Source organism: Argiope bruennichi, chromosome 3 (genome assembly GCF_947563725.1).
Source record: "Argiope bruennichi chromosome 3, qqArgBrue1.1, whole genome shotgun sequence".
Taxonomy (NCBI): Eukaryota; Metazoa; Arthropoda; class Arachnida; order Araneae; family Araneidae; genus Argiope; species Argiope bruennichi.
The window spans coordinates 44363276-44385628 of NC_079153.1; the positions used below are offsets into that span (position 1 = coordinate 44363276).

A 22353-nucleotide genomic window follows, 5' to 3' on the forward strand; every position below is an offset into this window, starting at 1 on the left:
AAAATTTTAAATGTTATAATATTAAATGTTTGTAAGATGTTATAAGGAAAAAACCTAAACAATCTTTTAATGGTTATTTAACTCGTTTAGATACTACAGAATGACACTAATGTTAATAACTGTTAGAATTTAACAAAAAAATGAAGAATACAATATTTTAAAATATTATTTTAAGAATATTTCTTTATTCTTTTTGCATTATCCAAATTAAAAACAGCTTCAGAGACATGGAGTCAATGACTCCATAAATAACAATAAAAAAATTTGAAAAAGAATAACTCCGTTATACGCTCGTGTTCATGGTTAGACTTTTGCCAACATGCATCAACTTGAAGGTACTGAAGAGATGATTGTATTCGACAAAATATCACGTGATAATCAAAGCTAATGAACAACGGAGTCATTTTGACTCTCGTTTCTAATTACGGGTTAAGAGAGGTTTCCAGAATATCATATAATATGCTATTTGTAAAAAATTGGGTGTTTAACCTTACAACGCATCGGGTACCCATTTGGCTACATATTTATATTTCCATTTATAAGCTTTACATAATTGTTCCCAAGGGCAACAATGAGTGTTTGGAAATTCTTTTAAACCCTTCTTTGCATGATGATGGAAATTTCTCTCATAACATTTAGTGAACACAAAAATTGTACTCAAAACAGGTCGGTTGTAACTTTTTTACGACTTTTTCTTAATAAGGAACGTAGCTGTCAAAAAAAAAAAAAAATCAGATGTCACAATCATTATAGCGGATTTCAGCTTGTCCTTCAGCTGTTTGTTGTGGTTGGAAGAAATGTGCGATTTCTTGAATATTTTTTATAACTAATCTGAGTTTTTTTTTCTAATAAAAGCGACATTGAGTGGAGAAATTTAGAAGAGAGGGATTTGTAAGAGTTTGTACTGAGATCAAAACGTAAATTTGCATGATGATGGATATTTCCATCATAATGTTTTTTTTAATTATTTTATATTTATACTAGGATTTATCTACACGAATCTGTTATGCATTTGTGATCTATACTTGTGGAATAAGATAATATTTTTTTTCGCTTTCTTTACATTGTAGCTGCATCGTGATAACAGCAGTCCGGTGTATAATGAGATATTTGACTTTGCTGCTCCAAAAAATACACTTCAAGACAGAACTCTGAAATGCATCACTTTCACTTGTTAACACTTGTTAATTTGTTTTTTAATTATTTTATATTTTATATTTATACTAGGCTTTTTAAAACATTTTTCCTTTAATCTAGAAATGAATTATATCACCCTGATTTATTTCACACAGAAAAAAATCATGCAAAAAAGGATTAAAATTCTTTTTGATGAACATTTGTAGAAAAAAAAAACACCCGACATATGGTACTAGAATTAGATTTAAACTGAAAAGGTAAAAAATATCAAGATAGCTGTTGTATAAATAGATCCAACTTTAAAAATACTCAAAATATTTTTTTTACAATGTAAAGTATATATTGGTAAAAAGGGACATTCATTTTTATTGCAGAATTGTTATAATAAGATTTACGTTGCTGGGATAATGTTTAAATAATAATGTAAAGGATTAGCGCATTTTAATTTTTCAAAATTTTTTGAATAATTTTTTATTATAATATGCAATTGTTCAAGACTTTTTTTTTTTATAAAAAAAATAAAAAGTCATGCATTTTTGGGTTGATGGTATTCCGAATACAGTATGAGGGAGTGATCTCTGCCTGACATTTTCTCGCATACTCTACAATAAAAGTGTTTTCCCCCTTCTATTGCATAGAAGCATAGACATTGGACAATACGCCATGAGGACTCACATTTTTATTTTCATATTCCCGAACATGCGAACCCCCGGGGGGGGGGGCACCTCGAAATGAGGATGAGATGCTTCCGCATGGTGGTTGGATCTCGCCACTTTGGAGGGTACAAAAATAGGTGGGGGATCTGACTCCTCCCATCGATGACGGGATTCCTTCGGGGAGGGTTGTACCGTGGCCGGTGACGGCCCTTGGGACTCAACTACAGTTCCCGCCAATGTTGCTGTTGCGGCGGTCCGGTCATTCAGTTTTATGGTTTAAATCCGTGTGCCTTCGTGGCGGATTGGAGAGTCAGATGGCTGACTGACTTCCCGAATATGGGAACTATAAGCTTCCTAATACAACAAAGAAAATCAGTGCTTTTCTATTAAACGGATACTACTGGGAACAATAATTGTGAAAAGCCTATGTACGAGTGATCTTTGGTGATTCATTGCTGACATGAAGTTTACACACAAGTACCAGAAATCGGACATGAATTTCGGACGTCTTTTTTTTGGTAGATTGAAATCAAAATTAGACATAAAACTTCAATTGTATTCAAAGGATAAAATACCAAATTCTATTTAAGTCATTTGCGTTTAGAATGCACGCGAAAGTCTAGACTGAAAGCAGATAATTCTGCGCCCAATTTGGTTCAACATTTGATAAGGATCTATTCTATATGCTTAAACTGTGAATCAAAACTTATTCATTTAAATTATTAAGTTTTTCAACTAACGCGTTTACATGCATGTAAAACTAGCTTTTACACTTGGGGTTCCAAAATTGACAAGGATCTTCAATTTAGAAGCTAAACATAAGCATCAGATTTTATCTGTTCAGCTTTTTAAGCTTTGCACTGACAAAAAAAGAAAGCTTACGTTCATTGATACTCGGACAGACAATCTGCACTTTTTCATAGTGATTTCATTTACAATTTGATAGACTACAAATGAAGTTCCATTCGCCTGAACCCCAAGTGTTTTTGAGCTACCAAGCTCGTCGACAGAGATACATGATTCCATGATTCCAGAAATGTGTTTTTTTGAACTCATCAAGCTCAGAAAAATGGGGATTCTTCAGATTCTCAAGTTTGAATTATTTTGATGATTACAATACTTTCTTTTTTGTAAGCTCAATAGGATATGATATGAGATAATAAATGATTTTCTAAGCGCCTATCCTGTACCTTTGAAATAATAAAATATATAAATATTGTTACGAATCTGTGATGCGGCTTCCCAGCATAGTTGGTTCCATCACCAGAAAGATAGTTTTACAGTCATTTGTATTAGACGGAGTCCGGGTGTCGCGTCGCAGGTCCATGAGCTTGGCGACAAACTTGGCGACTATTTGGCGACTTTGGCGCCAAAATAGATTATACCCGAAACATCGAGAATTTTCTCGATCTGTCCATTAGGAACCGAGATACGCCTCGAACATTCCTGATTGGTTGAGAGGCTTCTAGCCCCGCCTCCTGAGGCCTATAAAAGGAGGCAGCCGTAGCTGCCAGAGTAGAGTAGTCGGAAGCGACAGAGAAGAATAGTCGGAAGTGATAGATAAGAGAAATCGGAAGCGACAGAGAAGAGTAGCCGGCAACTGACAGAGAAGAGTAGTCGGGATCGACGGTGAAGAGTGGTCGGAATTGACGGTGGAGAGTAGTCGGAATCGACGTTAAAGAACTGGCCTTCCAGAGATAAGTGGAGCAGCGACGGTGTCAAGCTAGTGCTGAATTAAGCTGCGCGCTACTGTCTGCAGTAGAGTCTTGTTGCGTGCTGCTGTTTGCACGTCTCGCGGCTGAAGATAATTGTCTTCTCTGAGCTGCATATAGTTGTCGTTTTTGTGCTATTCTGTGTGTCTTCGTGTAAATAAACGTCGTTGTCTCTTTTTCTGCTGATTGAGCGTTCTCCACACCATATAACTTCCACTATCCAAACGAACCCGGGAAATTTCGTAACAATATATATTTGAAATATATAATATTTGATGTCTGCTTTCATTAGATTTCACGCAGATCATAAGAACTCATATATTATGAATTTTTGAAGGGGTCGGATCTCGAATATAAAAAGGTTTTTCACAGCTTTGTTCCACATGACCGCTGATTTTTAAATTTTATCGGGAAAAACGTTTGGAATATGTTCTGTATTCTTATTTGTTTATAGCAGCAGATGAAATAATTGAATGTACAGATACAGTACAGGTAACGAGAATAAAATAAATAAATCTGAAAAAAGTAACATAATTGCATTTCTTTATTTCGATACTTCTTTTGGTAATCATCTAATTCATTGTATTTAATTTCATTTAAATCTCTTAAATGTGAGTTCATGATTCTGCCAAAAAACTATTTTTAAGCATTGAATTGTCATAGATATTAAAGACCTTGTTATTTTTAATACATGTATTTTCCTTATAGTAAACATGAACCTTTTTAATAGAAAGTAAACTAATGACTTTGCAGCTGTATTAAAAACTTAACTGTCGGATTCCTCTCTCTTCTACCGCCGTATTGCAAATTCAATTTTTATTATTCTTGTAAATTACTTGGATATTAAGGTGTACGTACACACTTGAAACTTCGAAAATCGTTCGAAATATCGAATATTTTTTTATTGCTTCAAAATGTTTTCTGATCCTTTAGCTTTCCAACGATACCAAGATGTTGTCAATGTTCGGAATATTTCTAGAGTTATAATTATTTTTCTTGGGATAGTTTCACTAAAAACTCTAGTTTCATTTTTTTAAAACTCATTTTATGAAGAATGATATTTTTCCACTATGTTGCTTCATTCAAACAATCATAACTCAACACGAAATTAACCAAGTTCAATTATTTATATATCAAAATAATCTGTATGAAACAGTGGATGTTTTGTGCCTCAATCAAAGTTATATTTTTAGAAATAAATTTTTAATAGCTATTTAAAAGTTATAATTACAGAAAAAATCTCGTTTTTTCTATTCATCGTTGATGAAACAATTGTTAAAAAAACTATATATTTTTATAACTTGATTGAGGCAGACAACATGAAGACTAATATCAGACATAATTTCAAACTAGAATTGTGTGTTTGTACAAATTAGAATTTAAGATATCATGTTTCAAAAAAATAGGCTAATTAATTCATTAAATATTATTTAATTAATTAATAATTATTGTAATAAGCTTTTTTTCTCACTAAAATGAGTTTAAACATATATTAATGACCTACTGTGAAAAAACTGGATTTTTAAAGTTAAAATTAAAAAAAAATATACTAGTGTGTATGTACAGCTTAAAAGAATTCTTCTTACTTAGCTTTCAAAAATGGAAATAAAAATGCGATTAAACATTTGAAAAAGCAATGAAAACAATTTGAATTTCAAGACAACAATGTAATCTACAGTTACAAATTAAGCAAACATATTTTTAAAAAACTGCTTAATTTCAGCGAAAATCTGCACGATTAATAATTAGTAAAATGAAAAAGAAAATGTTTAAATTTTGAAACGATGTAAAAATAATTTTTTTCTGAAATGTTTTTTGTTTTTTTTTTATATTATTACGGAAAAACACCAAAATTCTTGTTTAATTTTTAATTATTAAAATTTTAAAATTTTCTATTTTTTTTCTATTCCCACCTTTTAAAGTGCAAATTTTGCCAGACTTGGTAACTCTAGATCAATTGGTCTTTTCCCCAGAGAGCTAACATGCTCCCACGCACGCACATCGTGGTTTTTGCTATGTCATAAATAACAAATTATGAATTGCCATGCTTTCAAGCATAGCTGAGCTGTCTTAGTAGATCTGAGCGCCTTGGCTAGATCTACTGAGGCATTCTATCAGAAACATAGCTAGGAATTTGATCGCTTATGGCTCAATGAGTATAATAATAATAAAGATCTAAAAATTAAAAACAAAAGCTCCAGTTCTCTTTCTTGGTCGTCTTACAGTTTTAAAAACAGATTATTGGCCAAAACACATTTGCAAACATAAGCCAAAACACATTTTGCAAAAACGATATTTATATTCCAACCCTGATTGCGTACATGATTAGTTTTAAATTTTTACATTAAGGCATTTTCTATTTTGTTCTATGTATTTATTAAATGCAAATATACAGTAGTGGACTTAATATTCAAATTGATATAATAAAAAGTACATGTAAATATTTTTCATTTTTTTTCGCCATTTAAAAAATTATTTATTTTCTTTATACCAAAAGCATGTCTTTTATTCTATAGAGTAAGAAAAAAGTTTTTCGGGTCAACAAATTTTATGTATTTAGATCAACTCTATCTCTATTATTTACTTCTAGTAAAAATGAATGCATGCGAATTTTGGAGTTCTATAAACAGAACATTCGATTCACAACTGATAAATTTGGCAGATATCTAACTTCAAAATAAATTCAAATTCAAAATAAAATAAAAAAAGTAAATTTTTAACTCCCTTAAGTCATGGTCATCCTTGGACTACAACCTTATTAACCATTTTCTTAGACACTCTGGTTTAACAACAACTATTTAATAAATCAGTGCTTTTTACTATGCGCAGAAGTAGTGACAAAATTAAATACTAAATTAATGGTTTCTTGCAGGATTATATTGTAATTATTTTGAGTTATATCTTCATTACACAGAGCTTGAAAAATGTATGACTTTACTTGAAAATCTCTGAAGCTTGGAGTCTATCATTGAGATTTAAAGCAATAGACGAGAAAACTGACACTAATAGTATTTAAAAAGTGTTTTGAAAATAAGTTATAAAAATTAGTCAGTAATTGGATTATTATTGTTTTTTTTTGCTTTTTATTAATTTATGGATATTGTATATATATTTGCGAGAGATTGTAAAATTATGCGACATGCCTTCTACAGTTTTTGTCAAAAAAGCTTATATAAATCAAATACAGAGATATTCAAAAAGTTATTTTAAATATATTTTTCTAATGAAAATCAATAGATAGAGGCACATGCGATAAATAACTAGACAGAAAAAAATTCGTAGTGATATTATATGCATTCAATAAGCATTTCATTTGTTATGCAACAGATCTTGAATCGAAAGCCCATTGCTTACCATTCATGAAGTAATAGGTTTTAGGTTGAGGAAGTCATTGTTGTAGTAATTCTATCTTTCAGATCTCGAAGTAGTAACAGGATTTAAGTACACACCATACCATTGATGCGAAATTCCATGTTCTTTGTTTTCTCTGCATTGAACTGAACCGTGAATTCCCCACGGCTTCCCAAAATTATGTTCGAAAGCAGTTCGAATACGCTCAACATTGTTATTGATGTGCCACGTCAATCAATGCTTTTGTATATGCAAAATATCCTACGAATACTTTTTTTTTTAACACAATCTGTAAATCTGTTTATAACATGGCTACTCTTCGTTGAATTTACAAACAAAAACTTGTAATGCAAGAAGGCATTCAATGCTTTTGTATATGCAATTATATCCTACGAATATTTTTTTTAACACAAACTGTAAATATATTTATAACAGGGCTACTCTTCGTTGAATTTACAAAAAAAAAAAAAAAAAAAAACTTGTAATGCAAGAAGGCATTCAATGTTTTTATATATGCAATTATATCCTACGAATATTTTTTTTAACACAAACTGTAAATATGTTTATAACATGGCTACTCTTCGTTGAATTTACAAAGAAAACTTGTAATGCAAGAAGGCATTCTTTCTTTGCATTCTGCAGCGCATGAAACGATCTTTAAAGCATCGCAATTTACACCCAAACAAACAAACAAACAGCACTGTTTTTATCGGAATTGTCTGAATAAAATAAATAAAACTTTGTCTTTTAATCTATGATACATCATATGTGTTTATATTTATTGTTGCTCATGAGAAATAAACATTTTAAATCTACTCCTAGTTCAATAACCCAGTATTAGTTTTCTTCTAAATTAAATGGGATGTATGCCTTTTCCTTTTAAATGGTTAATGGTCCATTCTGATTCTTTGCCGTTAATCGAATCTACAAAAAATATTAAGAACAGTGTGCAATTATTTTCATTTTTATTTTCACAAATATCTTGAAATTCGTAAAGCGTTGCAATGTAACAAAGGATTCACTTTTTGCATTCTACAACGCGCGAAACGACCTTTTCTGAAGCATCGTTATTTTCTGTCAAACAAACAACAGCACTCTTCTTATTGGGATTATCTTAAAACAATGAATAAAACTCTGAACTCTCCTCTATCCAGTGATACATCGCATGTGCCTTTATCTATTGTTACTCATGAGAAATAAATATTTTAAACTTGTTCCTTCAACAACCTTGTTAAAAAAAAGGGATATATGCCTTTTCCTTTCAGATGGTTAATGATCAATTCAAAGTTTTGGCAATTCTTCAAGACTAGAAAAAAAATATTAAGAACAATCACGGGGTAACTATTTTCACAAGTGTTTACTGTATGAACTATTCCAATCGAAAAATATTTAACTTCGTATCTCACATTTCTTACCAAAAGAAAAGCCCCTAAACAGTTTAGAGGCACAAATCTTTCTTAAACACGGCATTTTTGAAGGCGATGCTCAGACAAATCGAACTAGACTGGAAAACCAGCCTCAGCCGTCAGGGAGAGCCTTTTGCTAATGAGATGCGTTAATTACGATAGGACGGCGAAGACGCCTGCCCCATAAAAGATGCAATTATTTCCAGGTAAACGGCGCTCTGTCTGCCGGGGCGTTTGCGAAACAAAGCCCCGAAACCGGAAACAATTGGAGGGGGGGGGTACTTCAAACGATTTGAGAAAAGCACAGAATGCAAAGGAGCTGCACGTGGACGACAGCGGAAGAGTCGCCATGACAACGGAGACGCATCCCAACATCGATCTCGCAGTGGGACGATTTCTAAAAATAGAGAACACTCCCGAAAAAGGCACCTGTCGCCCCTGTCTTGGGCTGCTCCCGCCCTTCTCACACGTTGATTGAGCTATTTGAAGAGTTTCAGACATCGTTTGCAATTGAGAGATGTTTTTCCTTTTTAATCTTAATGTGACAGGTGGTGGCGGCAGGGTGTGGGTGACAGGGAAGGATATCATCAGGGATGGAGAGCGATAACAGTCAGGGAAAGCACTCATTTTTGTTCATTATGCTTTAACTTGCCGACTACCTTTTGATCGAATCAGTGATATGATTCGTTGTCTTTTTCTGGGCGCCATTTTTGCTCTTTTCTTGCCATTGCGATATTTGAACAATAGTTTTTACTTTCTAGTATATGAAATTGTATAAAGAGAATGTATTGTAATCATAAAAAAAATTCGAACTCGAGATGCTTGAGAATTTGCATGCTTCGAACCTTCCTGAAATCAGGAAACCCATTTTTGGAATTATGTTTGTCTGTCTGCAAGCACGAAAACTCTGAAGCGCTTTGAACTACAGCGTAATTTGATTTGTGATCTACCAAATTTCGAACGAAATCCATTCAGAGAAAGTATCTACCGTTGTCTGAGTGCAAGTGAATACTATAAACACGAAACTTAAAGAGTTAGATGAATGAAATTTGGGACATCGTATCTAAAATGTAGAATCATATAAAATACTGTACCAAACCCATCAAACGATTGGCCATCTGTCGGTCTGCCCGTTTGCCTGTATGTTGTTGTTTCTAATAGCACTTGCCATGGACAAGCTCGCTGACGAAGTCAGTGATTTTAAGCCGAGGGTGCGTCTCTTGTTTTTAAGTAGCGCCAACTAGGGCCAAGAGTACGTCTTCGCTACTCACGCATCACATTCGCTTGCACAGCCCCTTTTTACAGGGGGGCACATTCACTCATCTCACAGATAGAACAGATGAAGAACAACCATGCCCGAACCGGTACTCGAACCCAGGACTCCCAGATCACGGGGAAGACGCGCTACCCCTATGCCAGGACGCCGGCTGCCTGTATGTAAACGCTAGAATTTAAAAACACTTTGAAACTATAATTTTAGTTCATTGTCAGATTTTGGTTTCAATGGATCGAAAAAATACTGTCAAAATTCAAATTCGATTTTAGAGTACTTGTGTATAATTCGCATGTCAAGGATTAGGCGAGGAAAAAAGAGTCATTTCGACATAAACAGATTTACAATTGGCACTAAGAATTCATAGAAGGTGGGATGGTTGCATATACCAAAGGAAAAGTAATATCCTTCATAACAAATGAAAATATGAAGTGCATCCGAACTAGATTTGAGTATAGCCTATCTGTGATTGTACATAAAAGACAGAGTATATGAACTGCATATGTCTCCTACTCTTCACTATCTGAAAAATCGAATTATTAAAGCAGTGAAGTCATTAATCAAGTGCCAATTATTTCACATGTACCCAGAAATGGATTTCAGATTCAGTGCTCGTTGGATAACTAATGGTGTTCATGCTGAATTCTCAGAATAAAATTGAATTTTCTCTATCCAATGAGGTATCTTATGCTACCAGAAATTGTCATTCATTAGAAATAAGTAATTTAACTTTGCTGTTTCTTTTTCAGTAATGCTGTATATTCAAACAGCATATATCAAAGAATTAGTATTATTTCCCCTAAAGATTATGGCACTCATATTTATGACACAATGCATAAGAAACGCTAAATCAGTTACTCCACAGTTGATGTAATTATCTTCTTTCATGGCAGAAATGCTGTATTTAAAGTTTAGTGCTGAGGCTAGGCTTGGAATGTGAGTTCGATTGTAACGTTATAAGGAAATAATCTAATTCTCTTCTTTAAGGATTATTGTATTACAATCCGCCTTTGGCTAACAGTTTGTGCATCTTGAATATTGGCTTTACTGCTTTTAAACTACTAATATGGAAAGGATTTATTTAAAATTTAATCCTGTTATTTGATAAGGAGCAAAATATGAATTTAAATGAATCTGCTTTCTATGTTTTCTATCAGTTGTCTATATAATATGACATAAAAACATCCGCGAAAATCGTACTTCGGAGTTAAAATGTTCACACACACACACACACACACACACACACACACACACACACACACACACACACACACACACACACACACACACACACACACACACAAGGTATCTACTAAAGTCCTTCTAATCAACATTAGCTTGAGAGCGGCGATACCTATTGGAACACACTTGGTGGCTAGGTATAGCAAAATGACAATCAGATCAGTTACAGAGTAACCTACCAGCAAACAACAAGAGTTTGAGTGAGAAAGGTGCAAGATATATAAAAAAAGTCATTGATACAATTATTTATGGTCTTTGATTTAGTGCGATAATCATTTTGAGAGCAATAATCACGAAAATAAGACGTATAAAACACGTATTTGTTTGATCGCAGTTTTCTAAATCCGTAGCATACCAAGTCACACAATATGAGAAAAGTTTAGCTTTTGAACTATAAATGCCTTCGCAGTAGTGAGAGCATTTCGAAAGAGGATAAAAATGAAAGTATCTGCTAATAACTAATTGTCTTATTTTATTTCTAACTGTAAAAAGATTGTTGAAAAAGATTGTGACCAAAAAAATTGTGTGTGTTGCACGCTTTGTCCATTACACTTTAGGGCTAAAAGGTGTCTTATTGTCCTAAATTGAAGACACTCTACAATTTCGTATTTGACTTTTCCCGCGTATCTTGTACGTTTTCAAGATAGGAAAATTAACTGCCGCTAGAGGAAGCCGTAGCCGATCTTATACTTTGTATCTTATGGGCACTTTATTATACTTGGACATCAAGTTTGTCTCAGCAGTCATTTCTTTTTAAACGCTTCAGTTGCGCGATTCTTATTTTATGAAAAAATAATTTTTTCATTATATTTTAATTATCTGTTACCCAATTACTTGCTGACAGTATCTGTTACTATTTTATTGTAACCACATGAGTCTATGTGAAAAATATAGGTAAAATAATTGCTGAAAGCAAGGAAATCTTGTTATAAATATGTATCACAGTTTTCCTGACAAGTAAATGTTATAGTTGAAAAAAGAGATTTGCAACGATTCTTAACGGTTGCTGAAAGGAAAATGTCAGTCGCCAATGTCTACTGACTTTGGCGACACACTTTTCTAACTAGCAAGATATTTAAATAATTTTGGTGACAAAAATGAGAAATAGGACAAATCCTATGAATTTTGCCTCTATTATATTAGTACCAGAGATTTAGAGATTCCTCTAGAAAATTCCAAACCCTTGTAGAATAAAACGTTTGTAGAATAAATCGTGTGGCATTTCATTCACTGTACAAGCATCGAAGGATTTCTGTAACGATATTTAATTCAGAGCAATATTTGTTGTTTATATTCCCATGTTTTCAGTGTCATGTGGTTACAGTTTGTCAATAAGCAAGACAATTTTTATGTCCAATTAACATTTAAAAAGTTAGTGTTTCCGCGGTGCCAATTATATTCTTGATAATCAATCAATTTTCAATAAGTTTTAAGAAGGAAAGTTTAAAGAGAGGTGAACTTTTAGTGTGGCAGATCTCAATAAAATAACGTTTTGGGCTTGATTTATCTACATTTATCTTATTTTTTAAAAGCGTATTCTTAATAATACAGCACTGGTAATGCACACATAAAAAACGTATATAATAAAGTCATACCGTGAGGAATATAAATCCATTGTCTAAAATAATAAAGTGTATTGTCATAGAATACACCCAAAAACTAAAACATTTATTAAAATTTAAATATATATATATATATATATATATATATATATATATATATATATATATATATATATATATATATATATATATATATATATATATATATATATATATATATATATATGAAGCACTTGTATCAATGAAAGATATGTATTTTTTTTTTAAATGATGTAAAAATAATTTTTGTGCAGTAATATGATGCGATGCTTCTGAGAAAAAAAAGTTAACATTTTGAATAATTTTTAATAAAAAGGCATAGTTAAAATGATGGGGAATTCTTGAAAGACTCCTTTTTTTAGTGAAATTTCGCTATGAAACAAATTTAATAGTTCTATTTCTAATCTGCCTTGCAGGATGTTTTGAAAGATATTTTTCGTTTTCAAGGTTGTATGGAATGATTTATAGATATTATTTCCAAAATTCTAAATTAAAAAAAACGAGCTATAGTTTTAAAAAAGAAATAGATGGCATTCAGTTGCTGCCGAAAATTTTTAAGATTAGAAAGATTTAAGATTATATGAAAATATAATTTGTATTCATAACAAGGGAAATCGGCAAAAAAAAAAAAAAAAAAAATTACTGTCGAAAAATTCTAAGATATCGTGAAAAAAATATAATTTGTGCTCCTAACAAGGATTATACTTTGACAACAATGGTACATTTGATACATTTCAGCAATATCCTAAATTTGACGCAGTATCTTATTCAACAGAAAATTAAGCTGTTACATTTCTCGTTAAAAAAACAAAGAACAAAGAAACAGATATTTCCTCGCTGTTTGCTAAAAGATTCTTTCATTATTTCCCAGGAAATCTTCTTTCTGTGCCAAAGCAGAATGAAAAGAAATTCGTTGAAAATGGGAAAAGTTCCCTGGAAATCATTTAGAATTGTTTATTTTTTGTGAATAACTCCAGCAACAACTAAATAATGTCCCTTTCTTCTTTCCACCTAAGTGTCGGAGAATGAATTATTCATTTTAATTGCTTCTATACTATTTAGTTACGGAAAAATCCGTATAAAACATTTCTTTTATAAACTGAACCAAAAATATTTCCCATTACTACAAAAACAAACTGAAGTGAGAAGCAAAACTCTCGTTGCATTTGATCACTAAATTCTAAAGACACGCCAAATATGCCCCGTAAATTAAAATAATCTTTATAACAATCCGACAGAAACATTTTTATAAAAAAAAACAAGACATCATCCAAGATAAGATCCTTTGTTCAAAAGAAGAAGAGAATATATTTCATCTTTGTAATTTAAACCAGAGATTCTTTTATCATCATTTCGGTGGCAACCGACGAGAAATCTTTTTCCTAGGTGGTTCAATTCTCTGTTAGCGGAGTAGAATGTTTTGAAAGAGAATGCTCGTGACACAAAAACATCTGAGGGAATATTTTTCTGATAGATAATGATGATTCATTAAAAGTTAGCGAGGCGAAACAACATTTCTGAAGAAAATTCTAGAGAATGTCAAAATTTCTCTTTTACAATGGAATTCGCGAACGGCTGTGATAATTAAAAAAGGGAGTTTTATCATATTTTCATATTTTACGAATCTTCAATGTGAATATCAGCGATTTTATTTAGTTTCCACTTAAGCGGATAAATATAGACTGAAAGAGTTCGTTATTTATTTCTTCAAAATCTCTTTTTGTTTGTTTTTTTAATCTTTAAAAATCAATACTAATCCACAATGTTTTTACTTTAAATTCTGAAATAGTATGGATAAACTTAATTTCTGGAGTTGAAGCTGTTCTTAAAACAATATTATTGTATATATATCAACTTCAAAACAAAATTTCCTTACCAATTTTTACTATACGCAAAAAGAAAACTTTTAATATTCTGGGTTGTATGTCTTTATGGTTAAATACTCATTCAATTATATTATAATTGAAGGTTCGTCATTTTTAATATTAGTATTTTAAAATTTTTAACATAACTTGATATGAATAAAGAGTTTTATCGATTTTATCCAAAATGAAATTTACTAATTTAAATATCTGAAAATTACTTTAGCAGGGGTTATGCATTTTGATATCAATCAGTACTTGATTAAAGCATCTTTTGATTACAATCTACTGCTCTGAATCTGTATTGTTGTTTCCCTGAGCAGTTAATCTTAAAGTAAGGAAGAGAGTTTTAACTCAGTCTTAGCAACGAATTCGTAGTTTCTAGTAGTTCTGTAGTTTCGTGGCAAAAATGAAGATTCTCGAAAATACAGGAATTAAAACGATATCTTTTTTAGGAGACGGAATTCGTAGATCCTTATAAGAGCTTCTATACCTTGTCATGGAGACTATAAAAATTGGAAAAGCTAAAGCGAAGTGAGTCGAAGGAATTCTCTTTTTGGATTGGAGCGAGTTCTCCAGTTGTTTTGCACAAAGCGCTATTTTGCTAGTCTTCTTATTAATTAACGATTTGTTGTCGGCGATAAACTGAAGTTCTGTCTGTGTTTCAAGTTTTCTTTTGGAATAAATCATCGTTATCCGTTCTAGAATAACGCAAATATAAAATTGAAAAATTGTTCACATTATGCTCTTTAAAATTATTTGAAACAGCAGGATAAAGCAGAATTTGGAGTTTTTTATTTCAAAGTCATGAAGATCCCTTTGGCTTGTATCAAAGCAATAGTATTGATATCTTTTTATCCTTTTCTAAGAATTTTTAAACAGAATTCATTAATCATATTTTTTTCTATTAGTATACTATTTAAATATTTTAATTGTTTAGACGATAAAAATAATGATTTACCCAGATAATTTCGATAATAATGTATATCTTTTATTAAAAGTAAAGATATAGAAAGAAAAAAAAATACATTGGATGTTGCTAGCAAGAATGGAAACTCAGACAAAGCGAATTGCATTTGTTATATGTCTTGAAAATATTTGCTAACAATTTGGTATATCTTTTGAAAATAGTTGCTTTTCTATTTATGCATTAATTGTGGTTAAAATCTGCGTAGTTTTGTCAATTTTTGTTGTAAACAAATAATATAAAAAATAATTTTTAAAGTCAATTCCTTGAATTCGCATTTTTCACCTTCACGTGAAAAATACTGAAATCCTTGCATTATACCAATTGAGCTACTGCCTGTTGATTTCAATTTTCATTACAAACTGCTAAAACTCTATTTAAAGTATTAAAAATTAATTAAATTTAATTAATTTTGAAAAAACTGTATTAACATCAAATGTCATCCACTACAAGTTTAAAAAAAAGTGTATTTGAATTCGAGTGGATGAATAAAAAGTATTTTATTAACGATTGAAAATTTGTACAAGATATATAAATATATATATATATATAGGGAGAGTATGAACTAAGAAATTGAAAAATCAGCATGAAAACATATGTCTTAAATTGGTCACATTAAGTATTATAAACGCGAACTAAAATTTCTTTTTTACAAATATATATGTAAAGGAAAATTTGAGCCTTTCAAGAAAGTTTCCAACTTTAAAAATACAGACGGTTATAGGTAACGAATAAATTTTATTTTCCTAGAGATCCTCGAAGAATTTTTTAATGGGCAGAATATCCTGGGGGTATTTTTTTGAAGGTCACAAAATTAGACGACTCTCTACGATTCTGGAAAAGCTTAACATGAACTATCCGAAAGGGCCATTTAAAATGAAATATTCTTGAGATTGCGGAAACTCATGAAAACAATGGAAAAGTTGAGAGTTGATTTTCTGATAAGAACAGTCGAATACAAGAGAAGTGATTTTTTTCTCGCTTTTTTTATATCTTTTACATTCTGCGAATTCTTCCAGAGATTTCTAAGTGAAATATCCAGTCTCTTCTTGCCTAAATCACTCTGTTCTTTCAAGAAAATAAGGGAATTTCAAATTAGCAGGAAAAAAAGGGATGAACTAAGATAGAAAAAAAAATTATTAAATATGTGTATTATTATGAAACGAAACTACAGACAAATACTGCATAAAAATCGTATTTATATAATTCTCAAAAAAAAAAAAATGAATGCCGAACAAGATATTTACTTTTATTTGCTATTTTCTGCATTATTTTGTTCATTCTGAATACTGTGTGTAATTTTACTTACTGTATGTAATTTATGTATTTCATGCATTAAAACTGCTTATAATAAATATAGAAAATCTTTTCTTCTAATAAAGGATGTCCCAAAATTAACGCCAGATTTGAATTTGCCACCATTCGTACAATAAAGTGTTTATAAACCTATTAAAAACCATTTGACAGCTGATAGTTTAGGGGTAGTAAACGTGAAGCGTTACACGGTAGAACAACGTATTAATAAATACGCTTTTTTCTTTGGATTCTTATAAATTTTTTTTAAATCGTAAATTACACAGGATAGGATTATGCATGGAATAACATCTAGAACAAATAGCCTCCACGGCTTTGCTGGCACATACGCACCCCTTTGTCGAAATTTTCTTTAACTATTTTGCATAAAATAGCTGAATTTCGTTGATGCAACAATTTCCTCCTTCAATTCACGTTTGCTTGTAGGTTTGTTGGCATTGACCTTTGACTTCAAATAACCCCATAAAAGAAATTCAATGATGTTAAATCACACTATCTAGGGGGGGGGACAATTTTCAAATTTTTCGAACTGTGGCCGCCAGACTTTCATCATTTTTGAAATATTTTTCAACAATGAAAACACGTTGTTCTATCGTGTAACGCTCCATTTTTACCTACCCTGAACTATCAGCTGTCAAATGATTTTTTTAATGAGGTTCCAACTTTGATTTCACGAATGGTGGCAAATTCATTTCTTGCCTTAGTTTTGGAAGACCCTTAATTTATGTTGATAATAAACTGGTGATAAATCTTCAAAAATGAATAAATATTTACGCTGACAGATTGAAGATAAATATATAAATTAGTTTCAAAGGAAAAACATTCAAAGGAAGATTCAAATAATCTTCGATTTATATATCGTTCTTGCGATACCAAAATATTTTTTTTACTTTACGAAACAGTCTCAGTTGGTCTTCGTAGATCGTAAAAACTAGGTAGCCCATTATGATGCCAGAAATGGTTCCAATGTAGGCTTCAAAAGAGTTATTTTGAGTAGAATATCTTTTTTCTTGCGATTGAAGGACCACATAAAAACAATGAGCCTCAGTTTTATCTTAAGACCTATAGACTATACAAGAAGAAATTTTATCTTTATTTCCGTTTTCAGTTCACCTTCTATGTTCCTGGAATCCTTCGTTCGTTGGATATAAGTCGTCGAACAGGAGCTTCCAAATCACAAATCTAACCTCCATCTGTCCAAATCATATTTTCTTTTAGAAGAAAAGTGGAATATTAGATCGGCGGAAAAGAAAAGAAGAACAAAGTTCGAACACGCAGTGGTCGCAGAATAGCTGTAAATGTATGGGCTTTCAAAACGGAATTGAGTATAAAATTGGAATAATTCTGTTAAGACTGCTCACAAATATATCTCGATATATCTCGTGAAATGATAAAAAGAACAATTGTTTTTTTTTGTGTATACATCTGATGATGCTTATTAAAATGTTGTTTTAGTAAACAAAAGAGCCAGATGTAATTTCTGAAATTTTCAGAAGTACCTTATAATTAAAATGAAAATATTCCTTCAGAATTCTTCAGAGAAAAGCAATAAATTCTTAAAAGAATTCCAAATGAACATGATGTGCATTTCACAGTACATGAAAATTAGTATATTTATATCGAAACTATGCTTACACGGTGAAGGGAAAAGTCAGTTAAAAAAAATATCTATAAAAATCAAAGGGAAAATAAGACACCAACTACTATATAAAATTTAAAGTCATATTATAAGAATAAATAAACTACATGTATAAAAATATTTTACAACTAATGGAGCACTAACTGCTTTTAAATTTCTTATTTTTTCGTTGTAATATTTTATATATGACAGAATTATGTCACTTCTATTTTCAAAATACAAAAAATGCTTACTTTCCATTATAATAAATTCTCATTATTTTTTTAACTTTAAGCAATGCCTTCTTTTACGTAATGAAACTGAACTTAAAATAAAAATTTTGTAGAAATGGAAAAAAGCTTTTAAGAATTCATAAAGATTTATGTGATTTTTGTAAATATGCCGAGTAACAATAAAATAATTTTGTTTTTCTTGTTCTTACTGAGTATCTGGTGGATGGAGTAAATTTTTTAAAAAAAATTCCGGCAGTGCAATTCAGTGGCAGTGCCAGCATAAAACACTTCTTTTGTTAACTGTTTTGTCAGATAGGAAAAATATTTTCTTTTACAATAAAAACATACTTGAAGGAAGAACAAAATCTTCGCTACATTTAATCACTCTCTATTCTGGATAAGGCAAATACGTTATATAAATTAAAGTAATCTTTATACATTCCGCTAACAATCCAGCAGGAGCATTTCTGAAGGAAAAACACTTGAAAATATATCCAAGAAACGATCTTTCCTCCAAAAGAAGAAAGGAATATATTTCACATTTGCAATTTAAAACTAGAGTTTATTATTATTTCGGTTATTAATCTATTTTGTTGTTATTATTTCACTGTTATTAAAAGACGAGGAATATTTTTCTTTTCCTAAATTAAAGAATTTGCTGTTTGAAGCGTTGAAGATTTTGAGAAAGAAAATCCTGATTTGCAAAAATAATCTAGGCAATATTCTTCTTACAGATAATGAGATTCTCTAAGAGTTAGCGAAGCGCAGCTAATTTTTTTTTTTTTTTTGTTGAAAACTATCGAGAAGGCCATCATTTTCTTTTTACAATGCAATTTGGGCACAACAATAATAATTAAGAAATCGAAATTTCCATGTTTATCATGTTTTTTTTTATTATCAAATGTTAGAAATTTGATTTGATTTCTTACCAAGCAGATGAGTATAAAATAAAAATGTTTTGTTATCTAATTCGTCAAAATAATTTTTTTAAAAAATTTCTTAATTTTTGAAAATGACAAGAATTTGATAACTTGAAATGCCATGTATATGTTTATCTAGATCTTTAAAATAATGCGATTATAATAGTTTTTTTGGAGGAATATCAAAAAAGAAAAAAAAATGTGCTATTGTACTTTTTATAAATAACTTTAAAAATATTTTCTTTACGCAGTGTTGACTTTAAAATTCCCAATTTAAATGATGAAGAAATGAAATAATGTTGTTCCAAAAGTCAGAATTTAAAATTCTAAAAGAGAGTTGGAATTCTGTTTTACTAATTTCTTCGTTTAATTATCTAGAAAGAACTTTGGTCTTGTCCCTTCAAATAAGTCCTTCCAAAATTACTATGGTTCGAATATGAAGATCAATACATAATCCTGGGTTTACTTTTAAAACTTTCTGAGATGTTTAATTACCTTGATAAGTTTTTTTGTAAAAATAAATCAAGAATTTTATATTATAATACTGAGATGACAAATAATATAGGATGACAGTTGAATAATTTATTATAACAAACATGAGCAATCTCCATTACTAATAAAAATGAAAATGTGTGTGTGTATTGGCTCTCTACAGGCCAGATCATTTGATCTACGGCTACCAAACTTAGCATATATATGCTTTGAAGACTGGAAATATGTGCCTTGGGACGATTTAAAAAATTAATTAGAATTTTAATTAATTAAAAGTAAAGATCCATTTTGCATTTTTTCCGTGATATTTTACGACAATATTGTTTAAAAAAATTTTGCACAGTTTCATCATTTTAAAAATAATAAGTTTTTTAATGATATTAATTTAATAGTAGTAATATTAATTTAATTTCTAATTTTTTGAAATTAAAAAAAATTTTTTTTTTGCCAACAACAGAATTTATTGTTGATTACACAGATTACAAAAATGCATTCATTACATTGTTGCCCTGAAATTCAAACAGTTTTTATCAAATAGTTAATCACTTGATTTTCTTCCCTTGTTAAAAGCTAAATAAGACTGGAGCTGTTAAATATCTGCGTAGTTTACAAGACAAATAAAAAAAGTTAAGATACGGGAAATCTAGAAGATACATATATTTGCGTTTTTAACTATGCCCTGATGTTATGGGACTATCGGCATTAAAAAGTTACATGTACATAATAAATAGAACTTAAGTAATACAATCAAAATAACATGGCTTTAATGACAAAAAATTTGTCGGAATCATGGAAAAGAAGTTATATCCAAACGATTTATCGGAAATCAAATATAGCCAATATTCCCTGCGAACCAGCTGGTCGCCTGAAGTGACTAGTGTTAACCATAAGATAACAAATAAAATGAAACAATTAGTTAAATTGCAATTAATGAAAGAAACGATTTGATTTCAAGCATGGTTTACAAAGTTGAATCTGGAAATTAAAGAAGATCACAATTTTAAACAAAGTTAGCAATGAATTGCTGATTAAATAGCTGATGTTTGGTGGTAAAAGTAATTGTGATCATATAGGTTGATTAAGTTATTAATTTAGGATTAGAAACTAATTTTAGTGCATAAGAAAACGCAATAAAAAATCTTGGAATTTAATCTGATTATCAAAGACAGTTAATTTACACTTAATGATTTTTTTTCAAAAATATGCACTTGATTCTGTCCGTTCTGTTCTCATAGAAAAAAAAAGGAAAAAAATTAACATTTTATAGATGTACGACATTTGTTTTTATATATGCTAAAAGAAAAAAGTAAAATAAACTGAAAGACTATATACACATTTAAATTTAATTATTTGAGATTAGTTATTCTTTAGAATTTCACAATTTTATTGGATTTCTAATATTGAGTTCAAATAGTGCATTGTGAGATCCTCCTCCATTATTTATATTATAAAAATATCTTGAAGAACATCCTTATAAGTACTAAAAAAGATTATTAAAAAATTACCAAGTAATTTTAATTACATAAAAGAATTAAAGTGTTTGAATTCGGAAGCATTTTACATTGCAAAGTTGACTTAATGCAAATAACTAAATGCTAAATTTATGGCGTCTTATTTGAAAATTATGGCTGTAAAATTCTCTTGATATATATCGATAGATGCAAAAGTGATTGTCGTCTTTCATGGTAATTCCGATCCAAAAAGTTATGAATATTTGTAAGGAGCAAATGATTTACATCCTGTATAATATCTGTATCCACATATGTCGAAAGAAAAAAATAAACAGAAAAGCAATATACGCATTTAAATTTAATTATTTGGGACTGGAGATTCTTTAGAGTTCCGCAATTTCATTGAATTACACAATATTGAGCTCAAATTATGTATTGTGAGATCCTCTCATGGCTTATATAATAAATATATCATAAAGAATATCCTCATAAGTACTAAAAAGATTATTTAAAGTTGACAATAAATGTTACTTACTTAAACGAATTAAAGAGTTCGAATTCGGAAACATTTTACATTGCCAAGTTGATTTGATGCAAATAAATATATCCGAAATTTATGGCTTCTTATTTCAAAATTACGGCATCAAAATTCTTTTGGAATGTATCGATGCAAGAATAATTGTCGTCTTTCATAGCAATTCCCATCCACAGAGTTATGAATATTTGTAAGGAGTAAATAACTTGCATCCTTTTTTGAATGGGCTTTCATGGGCTGTAGAATTAGGAGGCCCATAACAATCTTGGAAAAACTCCTTCTGAATGTTAAAAAAACACTTCTCTAGTGAGATACTCTCCTTACAACTGCAGAATCTCATCAAAAAGCAACAGAGGAGTCGGGTTATTTTCCCGATAAGATCTGTAGAATATACACGAAGTGGGTTCTCTTCTTTTTTTCTTTTTCATTCCGCCCTGCACATTCCCGGAATTCCTTCCATCTTTGAATGAAAGCCATCGAACAGGAATTTCAAAGTCAAATATCTAGCCTTCTCTTGCGAAAACTGTATTTTTTTCTCTGAGAAGAAAAGTGGAATTGTAGATTGAGTGGGGAAAAAAACAGG

The 22353-nt window shown here is 30.6% G+C and overlaps 1 long non-coding RNA gene across 1 annotated transcript in view; it reads right to left on the bottom strand.

Annotated features, from left to right (window-relative positions):
• Nucleotides 1-22061, bottom strand: part of LOC129963511 (uncharacterized) — a 58099-nt gene extending 36038 nt beyond the window's left edge. The window contains exon 1 of the long non-coding RNA XR_008783982.1: nt 21771-22061. This is a non-coding gene — a long non-coding RNA (uncharacterized LOC129963511). The remainder of the gene's footprint in view (nt 1-21770) is intronic.
• Nucleotides 22062-22353: the final 292 nt, after the last annotated feature.